Below are 23303 nucleotides of genomic sequence, written 5' to 3' on the forward strand. Positions count from 1 at the left end.
ATTGAATAGGCCATCCTGATTGCTTGGCATCCTCTTCCAACCTTGGACATTCAGCTTGTTAGCAGCACATAAGCAAAATGAAACCCAGGTGCGGGCAACAACGTCAAACAACTGCTCACTTGGCCAATTAGCCTTAGCATCTCTCATCAGTTAGGCCCTAAGACAAGGCCTCGTCTTTGTAGCTGACAGTGCTGACTGTTCTCTTCTCCTGAACATTTAAGGGACTGAAGGTACATTGCTATCTTCGTCTGGAGCATTATGAATCGGCTTTGTTTTCTTTTCTTGCGCCATGTGTGAGGAGATCATGATTTCATTTCACCATTCTGTCCTTTTATTTAGTGCTATTGTATTCAATCATACTGGGTGTTATTACTCTTTTTGGCATCTGGAGACTTGGTTGCTCCATCTTGCACATGCTTTCTTCATTTTTAATTGTACAATACTTGGCCCTTGCAAATGTTTACTCCTTTGCTTAATGTAAGAGAAATATGCCTTACGTACATAGCGTATCCTCTTCCACTACTTTTGTACTTTACAGTTGCTTCTCACTGTGGCATCCCAGATCCTTAGCCAAACAAATATTCTTTCGTCTTGCACAATTTTGTATTTCAGTGCCTGTCAGCTCTTCTGCCTCGGTCTCTCTCTTTGGGGTTTTCAGCTTACTATTACAGGAAACTGACATCCATCTTCTCATCATGGCTGCTTTACCCGTGTTATATTTTCTATTGTAGCAAGCTTCTATATTTCTCATCTACCTTGCGTTTCTGCATATAAATAAACGATCATATCATATAAACATTTACTGCATCTCTTCTTACTTATCTTCCCAGTATATTTGATTTCTTCATACCCATATGTTCATTTACTTTGTTACTTCCGTTACATCTTCATTCTTTGAATATTTGCTTGTCGTTTCAGTGTATCATTGTGTCTTCTCTTTATGATGTCAATTTACACCTGTTAGACTGTACTTCTAATTCTTCTATGTCTGGTGGTGTCTGCAGTCTTCCTTCTACCACTTCAGTTTGAGGGTAGATTTGGTACGGTTGTCTGAGCGCATAGCATTTTTTATATCTTCGATGCAGTATTGGGACGATACCAGGTGACATGCACAGTGCTTTCTTACTGCTCTTTCTATATGACAGATGCGAGGGGCGAGCTCCATGAGTGACGTGTACATCTCCTTCTCTACAGCTGCATTGACATCATGTATGACAAACGCTACCGCCGCAGCTCGTTTGCCCTCCACCACCAATGTGTCTGTTGCAGTGAGTGCAGTTTGTTGTCGGGCTGTCTGCCATTTCCACTCTCTCCGCATGCATGTGTTGCCCAATTGTCCTTTCTTAAGTGCCTCTGCTTCACGATGTGCCGCCGGTAGGCTGTTGGCCTTTGTTTGTATATTTGCCAGTTTTGGCCTTTTATTGTTTCTCTGACACTCTCTGCACATTTTTGCTGAATTGTTTCTCATTCATGCTGATGTTTGGTGCCCTTTGACATATCGGCGTAACACTGCCTTGATTACCTTTTATTTGAAGTATTTTGAGGACATATGGAAGAACGCTCACAACTGTAATCTGAATAACATAGTTGCAATCACTTTCCTTTTTTGTTGTTGTAAACTATATTTATTAGTGACAATCCAAAATTCACAATCAATGAACCCAGTCATGTTATGGTGGACCGCTCAGATTATTGAACGGTTCCTGAGCAGTGAAGGCTTGACATATGGGTGCTCTGTGTCCTTCACCCAAATCATGGAACGGGAGCCAAACCTTCAGAAATCTCTGATAAGGACCGGTCACACACCTGATCCATTGAAAACACACCCCAGAGCCTAACCCACCATAAAGCCACCCCCGGACTCTCTGGCAATCACTTTCTTATGGACATTTTGAAAGCCGATATTATACCACACGACGTTTGGCTGCATGCCTGAATCGCGGGCCATGGTTGCTCAACCCAGAGTGCCCCTGGATCCATCATCCTCTCCTGTGTTTGCACTGATGGGGAGGGTGCTTCATGAAGCAATCAGCAGGTTTCTGCTGTTTTTGAACAATGGCAAATTGCTAGCTGTGGATTCTCCATGTGTGAGTCACAAATGCAGGGAAAACAGTGATTTGTACAGTTTGCTAGCTAAAGGTTTGTGCATAGTTTTCTAACTTTTAGATTGCTGAATTCACTCGTTTTTAGCCGACACTGTGCAATAGAATTTTAGCTGTGTGGATCTGTGTGGGTCAGTGTGAACAAGCTGGTGAGATAGCTCAGCGGGTTGAGTGCTCACTGCTGCGATCTATGTGTGATCTGCAGGTTGCAGGTTCAAATCCCAGCAGGGCCAACTCAGACTTTCATCCTTCTGGAAGTCGATAAATGAATACCAACTTCAGTTGGGATGATACATGTATGTAAGTATGTTTTCCGTAAAGTGCTTTGGCTTAAGGCGCTATAAAAATAACAAATCATTATCTGGACCCAGATCATTTCAATTGTCTTCATTGAAAGGTGCATCCTTTGTTGAAGCCAAGTCGACCCTTGTTTCTTTCTTTTGGAATGTCTGAGCATTGGAGACTGAGCATGTGCACAGCCGAACTCTTCGCAGAGAAAAGACACATTATCTGTCGCCAGATGGCCATTAGACACCAGCGGAGTGACTAATGTCTGCATCCATGCTAGCATCACATCCAACTCCCACTGCTGTCCGAATCAGTCCATGCTACAAACATGTTAGTGTTAGAGTGAGTGTTGTGAATAATGAAATGAGCAACTATCCCAGTGTGCATTGCGTGCTTAGTGATCCGGGCATGCAGCCTTTCTATTACAGACATATTTGTCAAATATGATGATCTATGGACCCTCTTAAATTGCCAAAATGGTCTCTGATTTTATGCAACATAGACTGGAACCCACACTATTGTCCTCTTCTGCTCTTTCTTAGCTGTGATTTGAAAGAGCACAATAGGAGTGTACAAGACTATCCATCTTGGAAATATAACTTTTTATGAGAAGATCATTTTGTGCTTATTCTAGGTTTTAAAAATCGCTTCACTCAGTAAGACAAATGCACCATTATTATGGCTAAAATATTTGCTGGAAGTGACCACTAGAACTCAACACTGGACATTTTTTTTAAAGAAGAGACAGTTTACAACATTAATACAATTAATTTCCTTGTTTGCATTTGTTTTTTAATAGCTGCTTTTAATAGCCTTTCTTTACGATATCTGTTTTTTTCTCTGGATGGATGGCAAGTGTGGCTTTAGCAAACGCACACCTGACAAAGGGAATCTCGCCCAAATAGAAAGAGACATAGAATGAAAATGCTACACAGCGCGCTGTATACTTTGTAAGTAAACTCTATAAGACCTTATTACTGTAGTGCTTGAATGGTAAAATAAATATGTGTAATAACTTAAGCTCGGTATTATGTGGCCAGTTGCCTACATTTCAGAGTGGGTTAAAATCCTACTATCACTGCTTCAACAAAATGTGTGATCCTGAGCATCGCTGTTCCTGAACTGTACAAATTGGAACCTTTAAATGTGATTTACACTATTTAAAAGGTATTGCACCAAAAGCTTGAAAATAAAAAGCCAAATGCGTGTTTAGGCCGCATTCGGCTTGGTAAAAAAGAAAATGCTGAACAGGGAGAGCGGAGGTTGCAGGGGTGTCCCTGCTCCCCTAGTTCAGCATTATGAGGTGTAGGGGTTGCAGGAGTGTCCCCCGCATACAATAAAAGTAAAGCTGGGAAAAAAGGGACATTTGGAAAGTTTGCGTTACAAAATGCGATCAAGTCGGCTCCGCTAGTTTGATACTCGAGCTTTTAGAATACGGTCTTTCGACGTAGATCCATTAAAAGCCTCTCCTAAAATGTGGCAGATTTAAAGAGTGTATGGATGGCTCTTCTTTTGGTTACTTACGAGGCCGTCTCTTAAAACTGTCTTACTGTAACAATGGTCTTCCGTCAGTGCCACATGACTTGGTTTGATAGGTGGACAACTATTCTCCCCCGCTAGTTGGGGCCCCAAGGGTTCTTGTATAGTGGACTGACTGCAGCAGAACCATTATTCATTCCCTCCTTTATTGCTGCCAGCCACCAGCATTGCTTGGGCTGCCCATTGCTCGGCCTCGAAGAATGAATGCACAATTGTGCAATGCCCACTTACGCTATGCGATTGAGTCTTGAACAGCACAACCTGTGCCATTTCCATGGTTTACCAGACCTTCAGGACGAGGGCTAGGGGATTAACATAGGAGCACAGGAGCCGGGAAAAGTTGCTTTGTTTCAGTGTTGTGTGCAGAGGTGGAATGATAGGGCTCTGGGAATTGTGTGTTCATTTCAGATATGTTGTGAGTTGTCTGGAACATAGGTTATGTTCTCGAGGTTAACAATAGACCTTGTTTGAGTGGATGTCTCTTACGTCTGGCAGTGTAGTGGTTCAGACGAGTGTGGAGAGTTGTGTTGACCGATATGTGGTGAGTTGGTGTGCTGTATGGGGAAATTGAGTGTACACACACGGGTCTTCGGATGGTGCAGGTACTATGGTGCTAACTGTGTTGTTTTGGTGTCAAGGTAGAATGATTTTGAGGTGTTACTTAACTTTACTCAGCAGACCTCCCTACAACAAATGGGAGCAATCCTTTTTACTATTGAAACATCTCAGTTGGTCACATGTATTTGTTTTTATCCATGCAAAACATTCTTTCTCCAGCCTCTAGGCCTTGTTATGGTATATTATGTCACAATACACTATGCCATAGCTCCCTTCTGACATCTCAGAGACAATACACATTGTGTAGTACTCCATCTTAAATGGAGTTGTATTACAATGCAGCTAGACATGCACCATGGTCTAGCTAGCAGCTGTCATAGCCAATGAACACATAACAATCACAGGATTACCGTGCTGGCAAAAATTAATCTAAACCTAAATGTTGTCCTTTAATCCTAACACGTTTAGGGGCACTGTCAGTTTGCTCAAAGTGCTTGAAATTGCACCACTTGCTGTTGAATTGACACTATTTTCCAAAACCATTCTTGGGGGAGAACACCCCCCTCCTCAAGTAAGTTTGCACGGCCCACACAGAGTTTCTGAAGATAGCACCTTCCCTCAGTTTAAAGCGTTACCCGCCAAAGTTTCCATCTAGTTGAGCCCCTGATGCATGGTAAAGCCTGTGTCAAGACCATGGTGCATGCCCTGTGTGCTCGTATTGTCTACATATACACAACCTTTGCTTGCAACACCTATCAGCTGAAACTATTACACTAGACTACATGTAGGAAGAAATAGCATATGAGGGGAGATACACAGCTTGTAGGTGTTGTTTGGTTATTTGCCCACCCGTTGACTGCCCATGGCCATGCTAATCTCTATGGCCATTCCCACCCAGTTCCTACACCTCCCGCCCAAAACAACTCCTCATGGGAACTCTTTGAGATCAATGTAATCAAGCCTTACCATCAAACATTGTACCGAAGTGCCTGCCAGTGTTATTTCAAAGCAGTCTACTGGGAGTTAATTCCTTAATTGGAGTTGACAACCCACTACTGGTGTAATAAAAATGTCAACCAGGTCTGCCTTCAACCACTCGATTTATAAGCCCTATGTCTTTCCTTCACTGAGGTTCTGTTAAAAACAAGCATTGGTAAAGCCGATTGTTTTTGCTTGAGTATACGGCACTGCTATTAGATTCCCAGGTAATCATACCATTTTGCAACCAATACCATTGATGTTCAGTTAATACCCTATGGCTGTGCCTAGCAAGTGCCTTTCCCAAGCCGACACAAAAGCTGAAACTGTTGGCATTGCCAATGCTTGTGATATAGCTATGTAACAGAGATCCATGCATTGTGGAGGGTGTTTTTTGCTGGACCTGTATGGGATCTCTGCTGCTGCAGCTTGCAGCTGCAATGCAATGTCTGTTAGTTTATTACATTTGCTGGAGAACTTGGCCTCAATCAGCCATAAGCAACATTTTAATGCAAAGGGACTTTTTGGTGCAATTATCACCTGCACAGTAACGGTAAGGCTTAAAGCCTTCACACATGTGCCGCTTTAGGCTGGGTGAAATGCGTGCCTGAGGCTCGTCAGCTGTCATCACTCGCAGCAGCCTTGAAACCAGAGCAGGGGCACGGCAAGGTCGTCTGCCCTGTGCTGCCTTCTCACATTCAAGTTCTAAGGTTTTAACTCTTGACATCTTGAGATGAATTCTCCTCGTTCGTCTCTCCACGCTTTCCCAGGTGCTGCTGCTCGTTCACATGTTTTCACTGTCGCTCACCCCTTCATCTAATCACTTCAGCCGCCGTTCTCTTTGCTCATTTTCCCTTCCTCTCAGGTGCTACACTTGCCTGCTCTCAATGACCCCCCCTCTCTCACTCTCTCTCTCTCTCTCATCACTTCTCTCCTGTCTATTCATTTTCTTCTCGCCCTGTTCTCTCTCAGCTGCCAATACATCTCTGCCACCAATCTACCATTCTGCCGATGTTTCTTTTGATCCCCATTCACCCTCTCTTTATCGACCCCCTTTATCCCTATCTCTTCCATTGCTTGCCCACTTTATTTCCCCATCTTATCCATTTCACTCTCGCCATCTGTCGCTTCCCTGACTCCACACATTACCACCTCTCTCTCGGTCTATCTCTGCCTGCCCTCCTGCTCTACCCTCAATCCGTGCAGATCTCTTGTAATTTTATCCGTTCCTATATTATTACCCTCAAGTATCTGAGCGCTGCTCATTTTCCACCGTGTGTGGTGCTCATTTATCGACCTCGAAAGATAAAAGGCAAGTTTGGCCCTGCCGGGTTTCGAACCTGCGTCAGCAGGCTCTGCACATATGTCAAAGCGAGCGCTCTACTCGCTGTGCTACCTGTGCTATCTGACCAGCTAACAATATTTAATTATTTTAAAAAGTGATATGGCGATCTTAAGGAGACAAGGCACCGCGCAAGGCTGATAAAGACACTACACTATATATAAACATATGTGGGCAAAAAAAGCAGAAAAGGGCAAAGGAGTCGCACATGAAAGAGATCGATAAATACAGGAGCAGAAACATGTGGGAAAAAGAGGTGAACGGAGTGTATGAAAATGGCTGCACGGAGAGTTTCTTTCCCCTTGGTTCACCTTTATATTTTAATGTTTCCCCTATCCATCCCACCAACCTATGTAGCTGTACCCTCCTTCTCCACCTATTCCTCATCCCTCCCTCTTCCCAAATCTCTTCCTTTCTCTGTTCTCCTTCTACTCCCCCTTGTGCTTACTTAACCATCAATCCCTCTCCCAGGTAACCCTGCATCTCCTCTAATTATACTCTCTCCCTTTCTTCACCTCCTCCTCCGTTTCTTGCCATGTTTCTCTTCACGTCTCAATCACACTCTTCCCCTTGTCCCTCTTAGCCCCTCCTCTGTCCTTTGTATATCACCCATCTTACCCCACTCTCACATGTCTCTCTTGTTACCTTCCCATTCGAGATCCCTCTCCTCATTTCCTCTTCTGCTCCTCTTTTACCCTGACTCTCTTCCCCCTCTTCTTCGTCTTTTCCCTGTTCTGTCACTCTTGCGCCTAGTTACCCTTCCCACCGCAGCTAGTGCCACATGATCTGCCCCCTTGCCTGCGCTTACCATCATCGTGTACTGCTCAATTCTCTCTTTTACTGAATGTTCTTCTGTTGTCCTTTTTCACTGTCCTCGCCCTTCTCCTCCACCCCTCACCCCAAACTCATATCCCCTTTCTCCCCTTACCTCTCGTGTCATTTCTTTCCCTTACTCTCTCACACTTTCCTTGCTTCGCCACCTTCTCTTATGTCTAGCCTCCTGTGTCACAATATATAAACAACTCTGCAGCCCCTTGACAATGTATGTATTCTCCCAGTACTTCGTGAATTATATGGGAAGGTTTTGAATTCGTACCTCTCTCCAGTGTTGTTTTATTTTTAAGCACATCTCGAGTTTCACCTGTTTCCAGGCATGTACATGGGAGAATGTTGTGCATCTGTATTTTATAAGAAAGATATATAGAGAACCAGGAGGCACACCTGTTTATGAAATTTTTATCTCATCAAACTAAGTTAGATAAATGGGGTTAAAGATAAATTTGAGGTGCAGGGGGAGAAAAGCTCAACCTTGGCATCTAGGTTGGACAAAAATAGACAAAAGTGTGGTTGTTCCCAAAACACTTTGGGAACTCCCGTCCCCTGCACACTATCGAATATCTGAAAAAATCAGAACAATAACTCAAGAGAGTTTCTGGATTTCGTTCACATATAATCTTTTAGGTAGAATTTTTGGAAAAACGAGAATTATGACAGAATGTCAGTAAACATGATGAGATCTGTCCTACACATGCGCAACTCTTCCTTTTCCTAAATACGTCAGTAGACATGACAAGCTTTATCTACACATGCGCACTTAGGCTACTCACCGCGCATGTCACTTTGCTAACAAAGAGCATCACAGTCAGTATATAAAGAGACGCTGCACAGGGTGGACGCATCTCCAATCCGGCAGATGCGGCAATCCTTGTAGCACCTCCCTCCAAAATATTTCATGTAAGTACTTGTAGCCATCAGGTTTTCTCTAGATTAGATGCAGTCTATTTGAAATATTTATCTTTGTCTCTCTCTTCTCAGTTAAAAAGTAGTAGTCGACAGACTTTGAACCTTTTTGCCGCAAACCTTCCGTGTTGGATGACAACCACTAGATGCACTTTGCAATCACCTTACTTTTACCGATCATTTTTTCTTAAGATACGTAAGTCTTCAATCCACCTACTTTCATTTAGAAAGTGCCAATTAGATAACCTTGTTTTCATTTTTTTAAAAAAACGCTTTTGTTGTTAAAAAAAGTTCCATGTACAAATATAACTACGTAAACTCTTGCTCAAGAATGGAGGATGGGATCATAAGCAGATTTACCGAGCTGAATATAAACAACATTTGGTCTTCTTTATCTTTGTGTAAAACAAGCACACTACTATATGGTTTCCAAGTGTGTTTTTTTGTATTAATGAATATTTTTCTTAAATTACGATCACCTGTTTAAATGTGTTACTTTATGTTCAACGGATGACTTGTTGACGCTATTTTTGAGTTAAACTGAGATAAAAACAGAGATAAACTATATGTATGGGCTAATAAAATTTGACTTATATCATCTCTTCACTTTGTAGAAAAATGAAACAATTGTGCCATTGCCCCTGAAGAAGAGTTGTACTCGAAACGCGTTGGGCACCACCATATGCTTTGTACAATAAAGAAAAGGATAATTTTACGAAAATCTCTGGTCTCCAGAAAATATTTGCATATTTGCTTACTTGTTTAAGGAAAATTATTTATGTATCATGAAACGTGTTTCTGTCATAATTCTCGTTTTTCCAAAAATTCTACCTAAAAGATTATATGTGAACGAAATCCAGAAACTCTCTTGAGTTATTTTTCTGATTTTTTCAGATATTCGATAGTGTGCAGGGGACGGGAGTTCCCAAAGTGTTTTGGGAACAACCACACTTTCATCTGTATTTTATAACAATGGGCCTCATTACGACCCAGGAGTTAACCATGGCGCTATTAGCGCCATGGTTGATGCCGGATTCCGCCATGGTGAATGGCGGAATTACTGCCCCATTCCAAGGTTGGCGGGGCAGTAATTCCCCATTCACCATTGGCCCTTCCCCATTCCCATTCTTGCCCCCATAGGGCTCAATGGGAATGGGGAAGACGGTAATTACGGCACCACAAATTGCGGTACCGTAATTACCTCCAAGGTCCCTTTGCGGGTCCCTTCCTTAACGGCTGGTAAAACCACCTCGTAATTGGGCGGTAAGGGATTACCGGCACCAGTCTCTAATAAGCAAATGAAAAAATAAACTACAGCAAAAAGTCAAGTGGTTGCTCACTTGTTGCATGAAACAGAACTGTGTCATCGCTCGGGAAGTGGGTTTGTTGAGTATTAAGTGGATACAGCTGAGAGTGGCACAGTTAAGCAAGAGGGGGCACAGAGAGGCGGGGCTGCCAGTGCTACCAATAGAATGAGCTTAGAGAACCTTTGCTGTGATTGGTGTCTTGGATCCTTATGCATCCTCAGGGCCTCTGACTGCTCACACCCAATCTCCCCGGCTTCTGTCTACCTTCAGCACTTGCCTCGGCACACTCTCCGCACTTGGGACTAGCACTTTTCCACCCAACGTGGCCCCTGGCTGCACAGCACTTACCATACCTTGCACTTCATCTGTGGCTCACCCTAGAGCAGGGACACCCCAGCACCTACCCCACTGCCCTCTTCGATGCTGCACTTGCATGTTCTGAATACTGATAAAGCATAGTAGGATTGGCTGTCCCTTGCCCGCTGTTTCCTTTTGTGTGTATATTTTAATTGTACTACAATCCCATGTTCCCTCCCTGTTGTCCTGTGAGTGCCTTGAAACAGAATGAATTTGCTGTATAAACGCCTAACAAGCAAACAATAAATAAATAAATAAATAAATAAATAAATAAATAAATGTGTGGGGTTCCAGGAGGTTGAATCCCTGGGATGGGAAAAATAAGTCTGTTAAACCATCCCACATGGCAAAATGTCCCATGGCAATCTCGAGGTGCTCATCCATTCCTGATTCCACTTTGCATTCTGGGACTTGTAGTTGTTGATTTATAATTTGAACGAAAAACCCACAGATCCCCGGGGTATGTTGATGTGTATCAGTGCTATTCATTTTCAATCCAGTTTGTCAGAAAGGCATTATAAAGCCCCTCTGACTTTGGTAGCGTGTTATTGAAATATAGATGGCTCATGATGATGACCTGCCGGATCAATAGAGGCCTTCATTGTTGGAGAGGACCGGAACGGACATTGATTTCTCCCAAATGTCCATGATAGGATCTTTGAAACATTCCCCGAAAGGGATGAAGGGCTGGTCCTCTTTTAGCGTTTGATCATCACATTGGTACCACCTCAGCTGATGGGTTCAGGACATTAGCATCAGGGAGGTCTTTTAGTACCTGACCTTTCCTCGTGGTAGTCGCTGCCTTTAAAGCAATGTTCTTCCCCAATCACCACTATCAAAATCATCACCCCATTCAATCACATCCACTTTCCTACATGACTCCGTGGACGCACCCTCCTTTCTGAAGCTAACCAGATTCCAATAAACCTCCAGCATCTCCTGCACTCCAACGGCACCACTCTTAGTCCCTTTCTAACAGGTCCATGACCATAGTGCTTGACTTATATATCTTTTCAGTGGTGTTAGGAACCGTCTGCACCATAGAGTCACACAGTGCCTTGTCAACAGCTCACCCTAGATAGGAGGCATCCATCCCAGAGTGGGGAAAGGCATCACCATCTGCTACCGCGTTCTGATGATCATAACAACAATCCCCGCTAGATTGACTCTTTTTTCCCCAGAAGTCTCATACGGCCATCACAAAGGACCTGACGGTATGGGCCTTTTGTGGCGTCATGCATCATTCTCTTTTTCCTTCTAATTTTTGCCTGAGTGCCTATGTTTGGAGGTGAGAGTGGCACTCCTTGAGTGGGTGATCATCTTTTGTCTTCTCTTGGAACCCAAGGAGAGACTCTGGCTCAAAGTGCACCTGCTCTGGTTCTCAGGAGCCCCTGTGGACCTCGGGAAGCAATCTCTTCTCTCTGGTTCTCTAATCAGACATAAAAAGGAACAGTCCCCAGGGCCATCTGACATTGACTATCTTACCCCAGCATGCCTCACGCCCTTTAGTGTTGTATTGGATGCAGAGGCACCGATGCCGCAGTCATGGGGATCCGTAATTAAGATCATCTTCTGGAAATTGATGTAGAACTTGAAGTGTGTGTCTTGCTCATTTAGTGAACAGAATTTAAATTCTCCAATTATAATCAAATTGCGCGAAAATCCCAGCGAGTTATGAAGCACAAGTTATGCACAGGACATGGTCCCCGGTCACTTTGGTCGAGGCCGCAAGATGTGATCGCACAGCACTGCAGGTGTGGATGGTGCCACTCGGCACTGTGCCTGCGTGGCTCAAAGTCTCAAAGGCCCCACACTGCAGCTTGCGTGACGTTTGGAGACACCGGTCCCAGCAAGTTATGAAGGACAAGTTATGCACTGGACATGGTCCCACGTCACTTTGGTGGAGGCCACAAGACGTGACCTCACAGCACTGCAGGTGTGGATGGTGCCACTCGGCACTGTGCCTGCGTGGCTCAAAGTCTCAAAGGCCCCACACTGCAGCTTGCGTGACGTTTGGAGACACCGGTCCCAGCAAGTTATGAAGGACAAGTTATGCACTGTGCATGGTCCCCGATCACTTTGGTGGAGGCCGCAAGACGTGACCGCTCAGCACTGCAGGTGTGGGTGGTGCCACTCAGCACCGTGCGTGCGTGGTTCAAAGTCTTAAAGCCACCACACTGCAGGCTCGAGTAAGACATCTGCGATGGATGGAGGAAACATTATAATTCATCGGTATAAATGTTGACAAATATTTTCGGGAACTCTGGGGCATTTTCAGAAGTTTGCAGACAAGATCAAAACCTGGTGGTGCGCTTTGCTCCGACTGATAGTTATTAAACATGATGACATGTATCGTGCAAAATGTCCTCTTGCTGTGATGCTTGGGCTACATACGTAATCTCAAAATGGGTAACATGGAGAGACTTGATTATGCCTTCTGTAAATTATATCCTTTCTCTGTCAGCATTATTGAAGCATGCACCGAGCATAATACAGGCTCAAATGAAATGCTAATCTCCAATTCAAACATCATCTCCAGCCTCTATAATTTCCATTGAGCACTTAATGCCATATTGCGCACAGGCGTGATTTGATTAATCAGTGCTAGCAGATGTGCACGAAAAGAACTAAATATCATACATTTGACTTAAATGGTGATACTTACGACGGGTAGTGCTTTCATTATCTGTTGAGAAAATAAGGCATTTCATTCAAAGCGAGGAGTGGGACAGCTTAGTGTATTGGAGGCAAGGACAGTAAATCCTATTTAAACCTTCCTGGATAACTTTAGCGGGAAAGGTAGCTGTTTAACAATGCACACCTACATTTAAATGTAAACAAAAAAGATTCTAAACACAAGGTAACACAATGTGGGTGCAGGGGAGGTATCACAACCCTGACACGGATTTGATAACTAATATATAAAATATAATTTTGCTACAAATTATGTTAGATATCCTGTCTTTTTATCTTTACATTCACAGTTCAGCTCCTGAAGAAGGGGAACAGGTCCCCGAAACACATAGAGCAACTGGCTGACCTCTGACAAATAAATAAAGCTATTTTGGAACATATCTCTTCTGAAAAGTGGTTTATTGTTACAAGAAATAGAACTCAATTGAATCGCTGTGAGCTGTGGATAGGATAACAATCACTTTAAGTATTCTTAGATGAGTATGAGTGAACGTGTACATGTAAAAATGAGAATGAAAAAAAGGAAGGGAGAAAGGGAGGGAGGCACAGAAGGAACACGAAATAAATAGAGCAAGAGAAAAAGAAGGAAAGAAAGAAAGAAAGAAAGAAAGAAGGAAAGAAAGAAAGAAAGAAAGAAAGAAAGAAAGAAAGAAAGAAAGAAAGAAAGAAAGAAAGAAAGAAAGAAAGAAAGAAAGAAAGAAAGAAAGAAAGAAGGATGAGTAAAAAACTAAATATCTGCATGATTCAAGATTGCTGTAAAAAGATTATCACATGTTTTATAGTAAGTTTGGTATCTCAGGTACCTCATTTTCTTGCCAGAGGCATTTCTTTGACAGTGGGGAGTCTTTCCATGTGTAGCGAATTCCACACATGTTCACCACTCATTGACAACGCCATACACATTAACATGAATGCAGCGGGAAATAATGGACAAAAGCTGCCTGAACTTTCTTCTGCATCAGTGCTATTCTGACATGGGTGCTGGAGGAGGGCCTGCATGGCATGGCAGCTGCAAGCAGACACCACCTCCCAGAGTTTCCCTGCTCTGTTCCCACGTGTAAAGGAACTTTGCGTACCGTAAGGCAGGGATCATCATTCTGAGCCCTGCTTTCCAGGTTTATTTCTTCGTATTTGGCACAATTGTCTTGATTAGGAAAGAGCAGGCGCAATCTATTTAAATAGGGCTATTTCTCCACAATTGTGACAAAGAAAATGCCAACGCATATTTACTGCTCATTCGGCAGTAACGAAAATGCTGAATCTCATGATATGGTCTAATGGGTTCGGAGGTTGTGGGGGGTCCCCCGCAGTGACAAGGAAAGGATTGCGGAACAAACACATAGATCGCAATCTATGTGAGCACTGCGTGGCTCCATATTCGCATTCAGAATATCCGTATGCAGTATTTTGGGCCGCGCAGTGATCACATACATCCAAAATCAATCAATCAATGATGGTGGCATGGTGGAGGAGATCCCCTCAGGCTCATTGCTTGCTGCGCTGAAAGGCGGGGAAACCAGTGTGAATCTCAAGCTGCCTTGCCTTTCACGCCAGCATGCTGTGGCTCCATGCTCTGACTCAGCAAGGAGTTCTAAGGGATGCAGGTGGGGTACAACGTCCTTTCATTGCCATATATTTCAAAGCCTGTCATTTAAACGAGCACATTATGTTTAGGGGGGTGGGAAAGGGCAGACAAGGGTTTGGGTGGGTAGTGAATAGGTAAAAAGAGCTGGAGGATGGCTGGTTTTGGGTGGGGGGGGCCCAAACAAAAAAAAAAAGTTGATGAACGTTTTTTTTGTAATGTACACGTTTAAATGCCAGGCGTTGAAATATACAGCCATAAAATGACATAGAACCGCAGGGGCAATTGGAACGGTTCATTCTCACAGATTCATCAAGTGAATCAAACTAAGGTGTTAAGAATGCCTGGTTTGGTCAGGTGTTTGTTTGGTTGACAGTGATAGGGTCGAAAACAAAAGGATCGAATGCCTTTTGATCGACAGTCAAAGGATCGAAAAAAAGGGTCAAATTTTCTTTTTTTTTTTATGGTATTTTTTTTTTTAATGGGGGGGTTCCCCCCCTGCCCCCCGTTTTCTTTATTAAATACATTTTTTCATCAACCCAAACTAAATATTATATATAAATACATTAAAAAAAATTCGACCCTTTTTTTTCGATCCTTTTGCATTCGAGCAAAAGGTCATTCGATCCTTTTTTTTCGATCGTTTGACTGGACACTGTTTGTTTCACTATACAGCCCACACTTCAGGGCAAGGGTGTGCAAAATGTGGCTCTCGTAATGTTTTGGACTTTGATACACATGATCCCTCACCATTACCTATGCTGGTTAGGGCTGATGGGAGTTGCAGTCCAAAATATTTGGAGAGCTAAAGGGAGGTGGCAATATTGTTATGAAAGAACATTCCTGCAACAGTGATCTCACATAAACATGACAAAGAAGGAGTGATGATGGTACAACTTAGAGTATAGCAATGAATATTAGCCTTTGCAATGTCAATACCCCAAACATTCATGGACATAACTTCTTTACTGAACTAACACATTACTCACAAAACACTTCAATCTGGACATTTTTATTAGGAGGGAACTTTTATTAAGTCCTGAACCTTTGATAGATAGGAATGGAGAGGGAAATCCTCACCTGGAAAACAGCTGCGGACATAGAGCTCTAAAAGGTTTGCTTAACAAATTCAAGCTTTCAGGTGTCTGCAAATTGGATTACCATACAGCCAGAGATTGTAGTTTTTAGTCTGGTGCCCACAAAGGGCCTCATTCTAAGTCAGCCGATGTGGAAAAAAAGTGCTGGTATTAATGGATACCAGCACTTTACTGCACCGGCCGACTGCAGGATTGCCGGTGGGGCACCTGGGTAACCTTCTGGTGTGAGGGGGCTTTTTTTGATTTCATAACTCCCAAAGCCATACAGGCTATCCACTTCCAAGATAGAGGGCAGCTTCTGATTTCATTGACTCCCCTTAAGTGGCAAAACTGCCTAACCTCTGAGAGAGATGCTTCAGAATGATTACACCCACATGCGTACGTATGTAAGTACGTGTGAGGAATTTGACCATTCGCACAGTGGGTGTGCGCACGCCTGGGTTTTTTGAAATTTTAAAGAGAAATGGAATGATTGTAGATCAGCCTCTGGAAAATGTGTGGGGCTGATCCGCACACATTTTCGTATGCTCACCACTTGACATCCACATAGACCTGTGTACTCTGGGTGGACACAGCCTACAGGTGCCGTCCCCCTGTCATATTTAATTGGGATATGACAGCCAAGAGTACTTCAAGGCATCACACAAGTGGGAAGGTAAAATCTTCCTCCTGCCATGGCCAGCCTAATTAACTAAAAAAGGCTCCATGGATCTGCCCTGTCCTTTTGTAAACTGCTTGTGGCAGCTTTGAAATCTAATCAGCGTTGATTCAAACAGGCCCACTTGGTGCCTGGTCTCAGGACAGCAAAAGAGAGAGGAAAACCCAACAACCTTTGATATGCACTATGTCAACCCGAAGCCAGCACCCGCCTCTCAGTATCAATGGCAGTGACCTGTCAAGTCTGGGACTATGTGTTTACAGTAATCATCCCCACAGAGGGACCCCATTCAGAAGATACGAGTATGTGGATTGACGATTCTAGGAAGTTTTTTCCCACTGCAGTTTCTAGGGAGAACTGCTGCTTTGATTAGGAACCACAGAGAGCTCCATTGACTAGAGAACCTTTCATCCACAACAGACAGGAAGATGCGTGGGACTTAGTAGTACATGTTTCCATCCCTTTACCTTTTCTGTTGTAAAGAACTCTGCTTATGACCTCATGGATACAGAAGATTGCTGGTGGGGACCCGTGATTGGTTCATTAAGGTAGGTTTAGCTTACACCAATCACTGTGGTCCATTTGGCTTTAAAAGTGGGCTGAGCCCCTATTTTGGGCAGATTATCTGAAGACTTCACAAGGAGTAAAAAGAAGAACTTAGCATTGGACCCTGGATGAAGGTACAGTCTGCCTTTTAGCTTCTGGCAGTGAGGGAAGGCCAGGATTTCCAAGAGGGAAGCAAGATCACTTCCCTAAACATTTCCCAGGGAACAGATGGAGATACAGAATCCAGAGGACCCTCCAGCAGCTCCAGAACCACTACTGAGCCTACACACAGTGTGCCAAGCTAGGCTCTGCAGCAAACTTCCTAGGAGGGAAGTGCCAGAGAGTCTCCGAACCAAACTAAGGACAAGACAGCTGTATGCAACACTCTCCTCAGCTTTGGGCCGGCCACCTGAAAGGACGACACAAGCCCAGTGAAGAAGCTAGGAGGAGTGCATCGACAAGCATCTACCAACATCTGCCATAAAGGAAATGTTTGAGCCCCTCAAGCTGCACCCGAATACACCGCTGACTGTTTTTACGCTGCAGTGGCTAATGCCTTCCAAGATGCCTTAACCAGTGCTTCAGACCCGCCAGCGAGCTCTGAGACAATGATTCCTGACCCTGAGCCACCGTGCAGGCCAGCCGGCAGACGGCCGTCCAGCCTCGATCGCCGAACTGCCTGCAGCCTGATACCCACAGCTGTTTTGCGGCTTGGACTCTGTCTCAGAAGCTGCAAAGCACTCTGAAACAGACTCTACACTGTTGAGCACCAAGAACCTCTACAAGCACAAGGTACATTGTGGTTCTGTCCCTGTTGTCCTTCTCCGAAGGGCCCTAGTGACATTTTATGATCCATTGCTCCCTTTCCAAATATCCTTGAACTATTGACTTTACTGAATACCCTTCTGTCATTATACAGAGTGCATCCCTTTTCCCTCTTTGAAAATGTCTGTCCTCTGCATTCCTTTACAGGGTCGGTTGTATTTTGTAGTGTGCGAGAACTGTCTGTTGTGCTAATAATAAAGTAAATATTTTTATATAACCTTGAGTGGACAGTCGCTTTTATTTTTGGCTAATAATTGTACTTTCACTGTGTTGCAAATAATCAACGATCCACGACGTTGCAGAGATAAGCCTGCCATTCCATCCACGTTACCGAAATTGGACAAGGAGGTTTTCTAATTTGCATGTGTTTCCAATATGTACGGATCCCTTCTGGTGCACTAGAGTTGTGGGGCTAATTGATGGTTTAGAAACCGATATTCATCCCTGGACCACTGGTGCCCCGGGAAGTTCATTTGTCAACGTGCGTACTTACGTATGTACATATGCACATACACACACACAATATTTGATGTCAATATACCTTTTGTCAACCTCATCCACATAGTGCTGCGTGGGGAGACAGCACTGATGTTGTTAAAGATTCTGTGTCATGGAATTGCCTCTTCTTTGGTGATGTATGGCTTTCAGGTGCCCAAACCACAATGCTTTTGTTAGGCGCAAGGGCTAAAATCAGAAGTGGTGGCTTGACATGTCGTGAAGCAATTGAGACTTTCTGACAATATACCCCTCCAGAGTACAAACGGACAGATTGAGGTGAGTATTGCCTGAAAAATTGGTACACCCTGGTACACACACAGCTGGCTGCAAAAGAAAAAAACAAGGATTAATATATTGCTTCAGAACAACAATGAAATTAAACAGTGATAGGAATTGTTACTCACAATCAAGGAATGAGTGGTTTGACTAATGCATTCCAAACTAGTATGATGAGTAAACCTGGGAGATAGAAGTAGCAATTACTAAGGGAACACACAGTATGGAAGACCAAACACTGCTACTGTGCAGTCTGTTTGCATATAGAAGAATGTCATGTGCCTTGGGGTGTTCCTGAAGGAAGATGCAGGAATAGGTGTGTTCGTTCCGGGAGTAACAATGTTAATCTATTCCCGCCGGCACGAGGACGCCTAAACAAAAGTACTTGATCCTTGCGCTGTTGCGCCAATGACCCCAGTGTTCTTTAAAGGTCCCAAGCGGCAGAATTCAGACACTAGATGTGATGAACTGATGAATGTTCCAAATCAGTAACAGTTAATGATAAGTATACCAAGGTGAACCGTGACAATCCAGTAAACATTCAGAGTCGGCAACAGGTAGGAGAAGCATAGCAGGGATAATCGTGACAGTCCAGCGAACGTTCCGAGTCGGCAACAGGCAGGAGAAGCCTAGCGGGGATAAGCGTGACAGTCCAGTAAGCGTTCCGAGTCAGCAACAGGCAGGAGAAGCGTAGCAGGAAGAACCGTGACAATCCAGTAAGCGTTCCGAGTTGGCAACAGGCAGGAGAAGTGCAGCAGGAAGAACCGTGACAATCCAGTAAGCGTTCCGAGTCGTCCAGGTAAACAACGTTGAGCAGAGTCAGGAGATGAAGCAAGAGTAGCCAAAATACAGACCAGGGATTCAAGACCAAGAATCAAGGTAACAATATACGTAACAAAGCTTTCAGAATAAATTCAGAAGCAGCGCCGTGCAGATTTGGCAGAGTTTATATGAGGAACAGCTGACTGAACGCACAACGCGCCGCCGTAATCCAGGAGGCATACATCTATGCAGTGGGAGTCAGCGTTTCCACGGCAACCCATAGCGTTCTCTGAAGGAACGCACGCTTCTGGATGAAAGTGTTTTGTGAGAGCTTTGTAATCGGCGTTTGAGTCCCAAATTCTCAGGGATAATGGTAGATTTGCTGGGGGCATGGGGATGTTTTCTTTTGTGAGTACATGGTCCAAAACTTGATGAGGAAGAGCTGAACGGAACCCTGACAGTTTCCTCCTCCAAAGAAAGATCCCCAGAACGGGAAGCAAGGAACCTGGACAAGGGAGTTGGAGCATGCACATTTGATTCAGGCTCCCAAGTACGATCTTCAGGACCATAGCCTTTCCAGTCAATGAGAAAATGGCGAACCCCACGTACCATTTTAGTGTCAAGAATGGCTTTAACCTCATACTCCTCGACCCCTTGGACCATAACAGGAGCCAGATGGGCAGCAAGGCGAGTCCCGCAGGGCATGGTTTCAGAAGAGAATGTGAAAGACAGGATGTATCTTCCACTGGGAAGACAGCTCCAAATGAACCACCAAAGGGTTGAGCACTTCCTTAATAGGGAACAGTCCCAGAAAATGAGGCAACAGGCACCTGCGACCTGGCTTATGGAGATTCTTGGAGGCCAACCACACCAACATTCCGGGCTGATATTCAGGGCCAGGGGCCCGGTGTCTGTCAGTGTAGATCTTGGCCAGCTGTTGAGCAGTCTCCAAATGGTTAGTGATTTTCTCCATTAGGGTAATAAACTCACATATGCATTCCTGAACTGCCGGATTTTCTACTGTAGGTACTACATCCAATGGAAGCGTCCTAGGGTGTAGACCATACAGAGCAAATAAAGGAGTGGTGTTCGTGGAGGAATGGATGGAATTGTTATACGCAAATTCTGCTTCTCCCAATACTTCCAACCAAGATTCCTGATGTTGGGCAATTAGACAGCGTAAGTATTGTTCCAAAGTGGCATTCGCCCTTTCTGTCTGCCCATCAGTTTCAGGGTAATAAGCAGTGTAATAACGTCCGTCAATACCCAAGGCAGTGACGAGATGGCGCCAGAAACGTGGGGTGAACTGTGAACCTCAATCTGTGATGATGACATCTGGTAAGCCAAAGAAATGAAACACGTGATGCAAGAACAAGTCAGCTAGGGCCGGAGCGAAAGGTAGGCCTTGACAAGGTATGAACAAAGCCATTTTAGAAAAGTAGTCTACGACTAACCATATGGTGTCACAACCCCTGACGAGAGGTAATTCAACCACAAAATCCATAGATATCATAGCCCAAGGTTTCTTCAGGATAGGCCTGGGTTGCATCAACCCCATAGGCTTGGAAGTATTACCCTTACACTGGGCACAAATCGAGCATTTCCTGATGTAGTCAGACACATCCTCAGTCATAGAAGGCCAAAATGCACATCTTTTTAATTGTTCAAGGGTTTTGCGCCTTCCAGGATGTGCAGCCAGTAAGGCATCATGACTCCACTGGAGGGCTAGGAATCGGGTCTCGGGGTGGGGAGATAGAGTCGCCCTTGTACATACGGTAAAGAATGTATGACTTCCATATCATAATCATAAAGTTCAGGAGGGTTAGCAGCCACGCAGCTTTGGATCAGGGTTCTCAGGGATGAATCGAGTGTACAAGAATAGATGACATGAGAGGGTTGTAATACCTTCCCTTCCCAGGTGCATGACAGACCACCCCTGTTCAATCTGGACAGGGCATCCACTTTGGAATGCAAACTTCCGGGATGGTAGGTGATTTGGAAATTGTACATGGAGAAGAATTCATGCCAACGTGCATGACGAGTGGTAGTACAGCGTACAGACTTGAGAGCAAGAAGATTCCGGTGGTCAGTGTGTACCTGTACCAGGACAGCCGTGCCCAGCAGGTGATGTCTCCAAACCAGGAAAGCATCATGCACCGTCAGCAGCTCACGTTCAGTGATAGTGTAGGTCATCTCGTAAGTTTTCTTGAATGATAGGCCACCGGATGAAGAAGACCCGTATCCTCACATAGCTGGGAAAGAATAGCCCCGACAGCTTGATCAGAAACATCTGCTTCTATAACAAACGGTTGTGCTGGATCAGGATGCTGTAGCATCCTGATCCAGCACCTGATGTAGCACCTGATGTAAAGGCTGATTTAAGTGTGTCAAATGCCTCTTGAGCCTGATCCATCCAGATAAAACAACTCTTGGAACTTGTTAGAGTCGTCAATGGAGCTGCGGTAGCTGAAAAGGAACGGATGAACCTTCTGTAGAAGTTTGCAAACCCCAAAAAGGATTGAAGGGATTTCAGAGACGTAGGGACAGGCCAATCCAGAATCGCTCTAACCTTAGTATTGCTCATTTTGACACCCTCACTGGTGATGTCGTAACCTAAAAACTCCACTTGATCAGCGTAAAATACACATTTTTCCAATTTAGCATAGAGATTGTTTTGACGCAATCTCTGTACAACAGTGGAGACGTGCTGGACATGCTCTTTGTAGGTAGGGGAATAAATGAGAATGTCATCAAGATAGACAACTATAAAGTGATCCAGTAAATCCTTGAACACATCCATAATGAAATACTGGAAAGTAGCTGGGGCGTTACATAGGCCAAATGGCATGACCAAGTATTCAAAAAGACTGTATTTAGTCTTGAATGCTGTCTTCCATTTGTCACCTTTTCTGATTCTCACCAGGTTATAGGCTTCCCTTAAGTCCAGCTTGGTGACCTACTTGGATGAACCAAGTTGATCCAACAGAACTGAAATCAAGGGAATGGGATACCGATTCCGGATTGTGATAGTGTTCAGTTCCCTGAAATCAATACAGGGACGTAAGTCTCCCTCCTTTTGGGAGCAAAAAAAAAGAGGTGACGCTGCAGGAGACCTGGAAGGACGAATGAATCCCGTACTTAGTGCCTGATCCAAATACTCCTTGAGAATGACATCCTCTTTTTGCGTAAGTGATTAGACTCTGCCAGAAGGAATGTTGGCATCTGCCACTAACTGGATCGGGCAATCGTAGGGACGATGTGGAGGTAATTTTTCCACCACCTTCTTGTCAGAGACATCCCTAAAAGAATCATACACCTTAGGGAGGGCCATTGTTGTGATAGCCCCGATAATTGAGGCTGCATCTAGGATCATGTAACTGGGATTCCTTTGTACAGAATTAGCGGTATGGCAAGACTCTTGACAATAAGCTGAGGCAAAATCCACTGAGCGCAAAACCCAATTGATAACCGGATTGTGTTTAGTCAACCAAGGGAGACCAAATATGAGCCTAAACTGTGGAGCAGTAATGACGTCAAAACTGATGATCTCGGAATGCATGATACCAAATGATAGCACAAGATCAACGGTTTGTTCAGTCACCAGACCGGAGATCAGAGAAGTACCGTCCACTGCATTGACTAATTCTGCTATCTTTTTGGAAACCAGTGGTATGGAATGATACAGCTGAAGAAAAGACTGATTCGGACAGAACTTCACGGATCTATTATGATTGAATATTTACGGTCGGGCACCCTACCACAAGGTCTCGTGGTTCGTAATGAACCCCGCTTATTTTTGGATAATAGGGACTTCATTTTGCAATGGAGCTATATTGCTAACAAATGTGGGAGGGACTGGACCATACTTATAATAGATACAGCCCGTGCGATGACAATTAAGATTTCAGGTGATTTTGAAAAAATGGAAGAGGAAATAAAGAAGTTAGTTCCTCTTGACACCTATAAAAAGCGCCTAGATGAAATTTTGAAAGAGATTGTTGATTTCAAAGAGTTCTGTACACAGGATCGCATTACACGTATGAAGAAAGACCTTCTACAATTCACACACGAGAATGCGTTTCGTTACACCAAAGAAGGTTATGATCCTTTTGCCAGTCAACAGCCAAATGGACAAAAACATGGCGGACAAAGAC

Source organism: Ambystoma mexicanum, chromosome 7q (assembly GCF_040938575.1).
Source record: "Ambystoma mexicanum isolate Mex_15411 chromosome 7q, UKY_AmexF1_1, whole genome shotgun sequence".
In the NCBI taxonomy this organism is placed as follows: Eukaryota; Metazoa; Chordata; class Amphibia; order Caudata; family Ambystomatidae; genus Ambystoma; species Ambystoma mexicanum.